This window comes from Priapulus caudatus, unplaced genomic scaffold (genome assembly GCF_000485595.1).
Source record: "Priapulus caudatus unplaced genomic scaffold, Priapulus_caudatus-5.0.1 Scaffold1691, whole genome shotgun sequence".
Taxonomy (NCBI): domain Eukaryota; kingdom Metazoa; phylum Priapulida; class Priapulimorpha; order Priapulimorphida; family Priapulidae; genus Priapulus; species Priapulus caudatus.
The window spans coordinates 75,967-82,447 of NW_014578752.1; the positions used below are offsets into that span (position 1 = coordinate 75,967).

The 6,481-nt window shown below is 39.4% G+C and overlaps 1 protein-coding gene across 1 annotated transcript in view; it reads left to right on the forward strand.

Annotated features, from left to right (window-relative positions):
- Positions 1–3,906: 3,906 nt before the first annotated feature.
- The window catches only part of LOC106817348 (leucine-rich repeat-containing protein 1-like), a gene marked incomplete at its 3' end in the record, with an annotated part of 27,281 nt that continues 24,706 nt past the window's right edge, over positions 3,907–6,481 (forward strand). Inside the window, 1 exon segment of the mRNA XM_014822005.1 lies at positions 3,907–4,253.

Below are 6,481 nucleotides of genomic sequence, written 5' to 3' on the forward strand. Positions count from 1 at the left end.
GCGTTTTATATATATATAATATAATATGTTTTGCAAACCCGATAAGCTTCATGCGTTCATTTCTGTCAGAAACCTATTGTGGTGCTTCTTTTGAACGACGAAAACAGATTTAAACGTCTATCTCGTCTCGTAACTAATTCTATGTTTCCCTACAAAGTTGCGGGCGTTTAGATGTGCGCCTTCAGGGCCAGGGGCGGATCCAGGGCTGAGGCTAGACAGTATTTTTCTAAATTTCAAGGGTCACTGGGCACAAAAAAGAGCACCATTTGAGCACACATTTAGTCAAGCAGCAATAGCTAAAAACCATATGGAATTTTATTTCTGCTTCATTTTGCCTGCGCTTTGCATACCAGCTATTAATGCAGAATGAATGATTCAAGCACTTCCCTTCTTTTTCATATATCAAAGCTAGTTTTGTTACCATGTAAAATTGTGATTTCCTTCCAGTCCTGTCAATGAATCAGAAGAAAAAGAAAACAAATAAAGAATATAGCCAGATTCCATCAAATTGTGTTCTGTATTTTTTGTATTTTCTGTACATTTTGAAGGGAACTTTGAAATCTAGACCGTATTTCCCAATACGTCAAATACGCTTTGAATCCGCCCCGGAGGACCGTAGGCTGAGCAAATTCCTGGGGGGTAAAATTTTTTGACTGAACTGTGTGATGATGTCGACGTCTATAGTGTGGTATAGGGGTGGGTCTGAGACAAGGCTTTCACGGATAAGTCACCCCAAAAAAAATCACGTTAGGGTTATTTACGATTATTACATATAAGCTTGTTTTTTTTTTTTTTTGCCCCCCCCCGCAGGCTACGGCCCTGGCCTTCTTCTTCAGTAGATTTTCCCGTGCTGTAAGACTTTTGAAAGCTGAAAACAGATTTCGTTCGTAGACGGACAACGAACGTATGTCGTGGCGCTTGATATATACACAATGGAAGGCGAAAAAACAGCTGAGATGAAATTCGGAAAGTATTCTGAGGAAATTCGTGGTAATTCAGTTTTAGGCATTTGTGACGCGTGCACACAGCATAACCCCGTATTCAGCTTGGCTTATACGACTATCACGGAATAGGCTGGATGATTGATCCGACGTTATAGGTTGAACACACCGATTTAACCTCGTTCAGAGTCCAGCCGCGAGTTCTCAAAATAGCGCGCAGGCAGCGATTCCTGAGCTTCCTTATATATATATATTAACAAAAGTAGATAATAACACAAGTGTTATTATCTACTCTTGATATTAAGCAATTTAACCAAAATCATATGTTTGATGTTGGGTATTTGGTACGGCTTTTATTGTAATAAACATAATTAACGTAAGCTATCTATTATTTCATTAATTAAACACGAAACAAGATGGTGCTGCGTTCGCGTGCCTCTTCTGGTCTTGCAATCTATTCAGTCTCATCGAGAATTTAATCTCGCGTGATATCCTCTCATTCCTCTGCTAGTTATCGATATCTATATGCAAGTTTGCACAGTTTATATATGACATACATGCATTATATAAATACGCTCGTACGGTAGTAAATAGTTCTGGTACGTCGCTACGTTGGAAATAAACATGAAAGGTTATGTCATGATAAATATATGCACCTGTTACGTTCTTACGATGGCTGGAAACTCTGGAATCTTGTAAATGTTCTCAAGTCATTGGTTCATTACACACGTGCAATCTATAAATAGATAAACTAGAGTAAGCAGTTGCGATATGTTTTCGGGTCAGTATAGAATAGTCTGATAAGCGGAAATGTCGAATACGATTGCTTTTCATCGTTAAAAAAGTTTTTCATCTTACTTCTCATGGCATGATGTATTGAACTAAGGATATATATATATATATATGATTACATAATATGTAATCAATATTTATCCACGTGTTTGATGTAGGTACCTTCGTTCGAAAACACATTTTCAAAAAATCACGTCGTATTATGGTGAAGCATTAGGGAATCACGGTCACGTGTCGCAGTGCCGCCATCTAGTGATTAAAATCTATACACGTTCGATAATTGCTCTGCATACATAATACCAGGAGACAAACCTGATAATACCAGGAGCTAATAATGACAAATAAACTAATAATGACAAATAATGACAAATAACTAATGATTAGCTCCTGATAATACTTAAGGTGGCATGCCATCTGCTCTAAATAATAAAATGCTTTTAGAATATAAAATTGCCGGCTTAATTTTACATATATCACTTTGTCCCATTTTAACCTGCCACGTCATTATTAATGCCACGCCATCATTGATATTCTTGCTTTGTCAACGCAAGCTGAAATTTCAAAATGTGATATAATATGGAGAAATATAATATAGTAGTATGTACTTTATCTGTCCAAAAATCAACACGCGCAAATTTGTTTCTAATATCATTGTTGTTTTGCATTTTTATCCGTTATTTTTATCCAGATCACTTTCTATATTTGGTGTGTGTGTGTGTGTGTGTGTGTGTGTGTGTGTGTGTGTGTGTGTGTGTGTGTGTGTGTGTGTGTGTGTGTGTGTGTGTTGGTGTTGGTGTGGTGTGGTGGCGTGCGCTGCGTGTGGTGCTGTGTGTGTGTGTGTGTGGTGTGGGTGATGTTGATGTGTGTGTTATGTGTTTATGTGTATGTGCGTGTGGTGGCTGAGCTGTGTGTGTGTTGTTGTGTGTGTGTGTGCTGGTGTGGGCTTTGTGTGTGGGGTTGTGGTGTGTGTGTGTTGTGTCACATGTGTGTGGAACTGTGTGTCGGATGTGGTGTGCGTGTTGTGGTGTGTGTTTGTGTGTGTGTGTGTGTGTGTGTGTGTGTGTGTGTGTGTGTGTGTGTGTGTGTGTGTGTGTGTGAAAGATAAATCGCTAATAAAAATTCTAAATTTGCGTGTAATGTCATGACTAATTATGATGATCAATAGTAATGAGGTAATTACTAAGCGTGACAAGTTCACTCAAACAAATTAATAGCTGGAGAGTAGTTTAAGACGTAGATTGACGAAGAATGAAATTCTGAATCCCGAATTGAGTGTGGCGCCCCTGGCGGCCCCTCTCAGAAGCTCTGCTTGTACTGCCGGAGTAATTATTATATGGAGTTATTATTCCAGAAAAATATGAGCAGAATTATCTGCTATTTTCACCGTAAACATATATCTATGTGGGCCTACACATCTGTCGTAGGCGGTGTAATTATCTTAATGATACTGATGATTAAACGATAATGAAATTGTAATAAAATAAATTAATAAAAATAATAAAATTAGTAATTAATTAACTAATTATATAATACAAATAATTAGTAAGATCAGATATACTCACATCGTGCAAAGTTCTTAGATAATATTGTTTCAACTGCCACGTGATGAACCAAATAAATTCTATGTCTACTCAAAACATAAGATATGATTTATCAATTGAATTTGATGTATTTTAAATAATTTAGAAATATGATAAATGTATAAACTTTGATTGTTCACGATGTAAACTCTGCCATTGTGTGCAAAGAACGAGAGAGAAAAGATTTTTAGTTGCAAACGTTATGGAAAATCAATTTATCACGAAGCAAACGGTTTTGTTGAGATCTCTCATAATACTATTTGAATTTAGAAATGAAAAATTATTATGCAATATAGATCAATAATGGGCAAATTATGAAAGGACTCATTTCTGGTGAACATCAACATTTCAGATGAATTTCTAGTCAATCAATACTGAAAATATATCAAAAAGACGAACAATCATATATTTACAAAGCTCTAAATTAATCAAACAACCCACACTGTGAACGAATCGCATGAACACGAAACGTTTAGCCTCAAAATCATCTCAGTGACCGTGAAACCATAGTGAAACTAACATCATCTCCCAGTTAATTTCCGAACATTCCTCAACGAAAACAACACGAATATTATACACTAGATGGCGCCACATTCCGCAAGGGCGTGCTGACGTCACTGCGCCTCATTTACGCGTTCGTATTATTACCATGGAAGGATCGCGGTGCTGATATTTTTCCGCTTTTATTCGCATTTACGGCCGAATTCTGTGCGTTTTCGCGTGCTTCACGTCGGCTTCCGTGTGCCGGATGACGTTCCAGCGGTAGTTGCAGTTCACCATGTTCCAGTGCATTCCCTTGTTCCGCGGTTGCAACCGGCAAGTCGAATACGTCGACAAACGCCATTGCAGTTTGCCAAGTGTACCGGATGAGGTATTGCGCTATACGCGCAGCCTAGAGGAACTATTGCTAGATGCGAACCACATTAGGGATTTACCGAGGGTAGGTAGTGAGTGTGTGAGATGTAGAGTATAGGTAGACGTAGTTTAACACCCCGGGTTAGTTGAGCACGTTTGCGAAAAAATACATTTGCCTGGTCCCAAACTAGTAGGATTGAGCAGGTAGTGCGTGTGTGAAATGTAGGTAGGCAGGGGTAGTGTGGTGGGGTGCGTGAGGGATGGGTTTGTCGGTCTTGGGTTGTGATGCTCGTGTGCGGTGGTGGCGAGGGGGTGGGGGGGGGGGGCTAAGTGTGCATGTTCCCGCATTTGCATGTGCGTACCTAGTACACTTCCTTCATTAACTGTCGACGTGCTCGTGATGCCTTTGTAGGTTCCCTCATTTGCTTTCCCGTTTCACCTTATTCTGTTCGTGGGAGAAACTTGGAATCTGCAGCAGGTCGTACCCAATGCTCGAGATTGTGCAGCAATTGCGCTGCCCAAACTATGGATTCCCTAGTTTGGCTGACCAATATCAAGATTGGGCAAACTGAAAACAGTCAACAACCGCTCATAGCGAGTGTGTGGTGTGCGTGGTGCAAACTAGGAAGAGATTTATCTCATATTTATCCAATTATTTATTATAATCATTTGAATGACATTTAATATTTATACAAAGGTGGCAAACACATTGAGGAAAGAAGGTATACAATCTTATAGTTATGATATAACATTTGAAATCCTAATAATCGTATGTTTGTGCAAGCTCTGTTTACCTCTGTTTGCCCAAACTGCGGATGCGCTGAAATTCCAAGTTTGTGCAAGATTCCAAGTTTGGGCACAACATATCCAACAATAGTCGTTAAAACATACAAACGCCATGGTACAACTATACATAATACAGTATTGGACTATTGGTATTGTAAGGGTGTACTCTACCCATTGTAATTGTATTCTCCTGCCCAGGTCAGGGTTAGATACTAACCATTTTAGTTCATTAGTCCACAGGACTAGTAAAAGAACAAATGTACTACTACTAGTTCTTCCAAGATTCTAATAGCCCTGCCGAAGGACTCTAACTATGCGCAAAGCGACGAGCATTGTGATTTGTCGGGAGGTAGGTGGGGTAGGAGGGTGGAGCCCCCTTTCTGCTATGTGGTACAGGGGGTCTCCCCCAGAAAGGTTTTGTAAAAGACATCCAATTGTATAAAATATACGTAACTTTGATATGGATCATAAGAAAACAAATGAAGTGATCATGATTTTTTTAAATATTTATATCATTGAATTTCATAGGCCTTCTCTTGAAAATCGGTTACATCTCTGTAGTTTGCATAACCATCATCATCAGAGCTGTCAGTAGTTGCTAATTAGGATATTCAGTTTTGCTAAATTGTGGCTATTTTTTTGGCTCCCACTGTTTCGTGAACAGGCATGCAGGGTTCTCCAAGCTTTTAAATTAAAGCAGGGGGTGCCACTCACTGCTAGCGGGGTCGGCAATGTTCGAATTGTAGAAGCTCTGAGATGCAATCTGGCACACTCTGCGTGTAAATTTGAAGCACTGCATGTTGGGTGAAAATGTTTGTTTTGCATGGGCAAAGCCATCGGTAAATTCAAAATAATTAATGGAATAAAAATACCAAAATGTAGGGGTGAACTTGCTGGTTTGCTGGTTCCAAATCGAGTTCACCTCTTATAAAAAAATAATTTTTTGTTTGTTGCCATTGACAATGGCAGGAGTGGCCGGTAAGTGTGGCAGTCTACTCTACCTCGTGTTAGACTGGGTTACCTGCCCCGTAATAATGCCGTTGGAAATTAATTCACGATATAATTCACGATTAAGATTTCTTGATGAGCTAGAAAACACTCGGATTTGAAGTATGAAAATGAACATTATTATGCCAGCTAGCCTACACCAGTTGGTTGGGATTGATTGTCAGTTCAGATGCAAAATATTTAAAGCAAAAGGTTATACACCATAGATTAATTTTGGTACTATAACACGCGTATATAAGATAGCCGAGTCGGTTTAGAGTTAGTGTTAGGGATAGGGATAGGGTGACTGTTTGTATTAAATATTTGAACTTCATGTGTATACACCAGCATGGCGGCTATAATATTTGTGCCCTTGGAGAACCCTGGCATGGTCCTTGTATTTCGTTTTGCTATGATCTTTCTGTGCCCCTCGGAAGCATCATGCCCTTTAACAGTTTCCAAATGATAGTTTGTAGTGCCGGTTAGGGTTCTCCCCAGGATGAAATTCAAACAGGGGGGAGGGGAGGGGAAGGGGGAGGG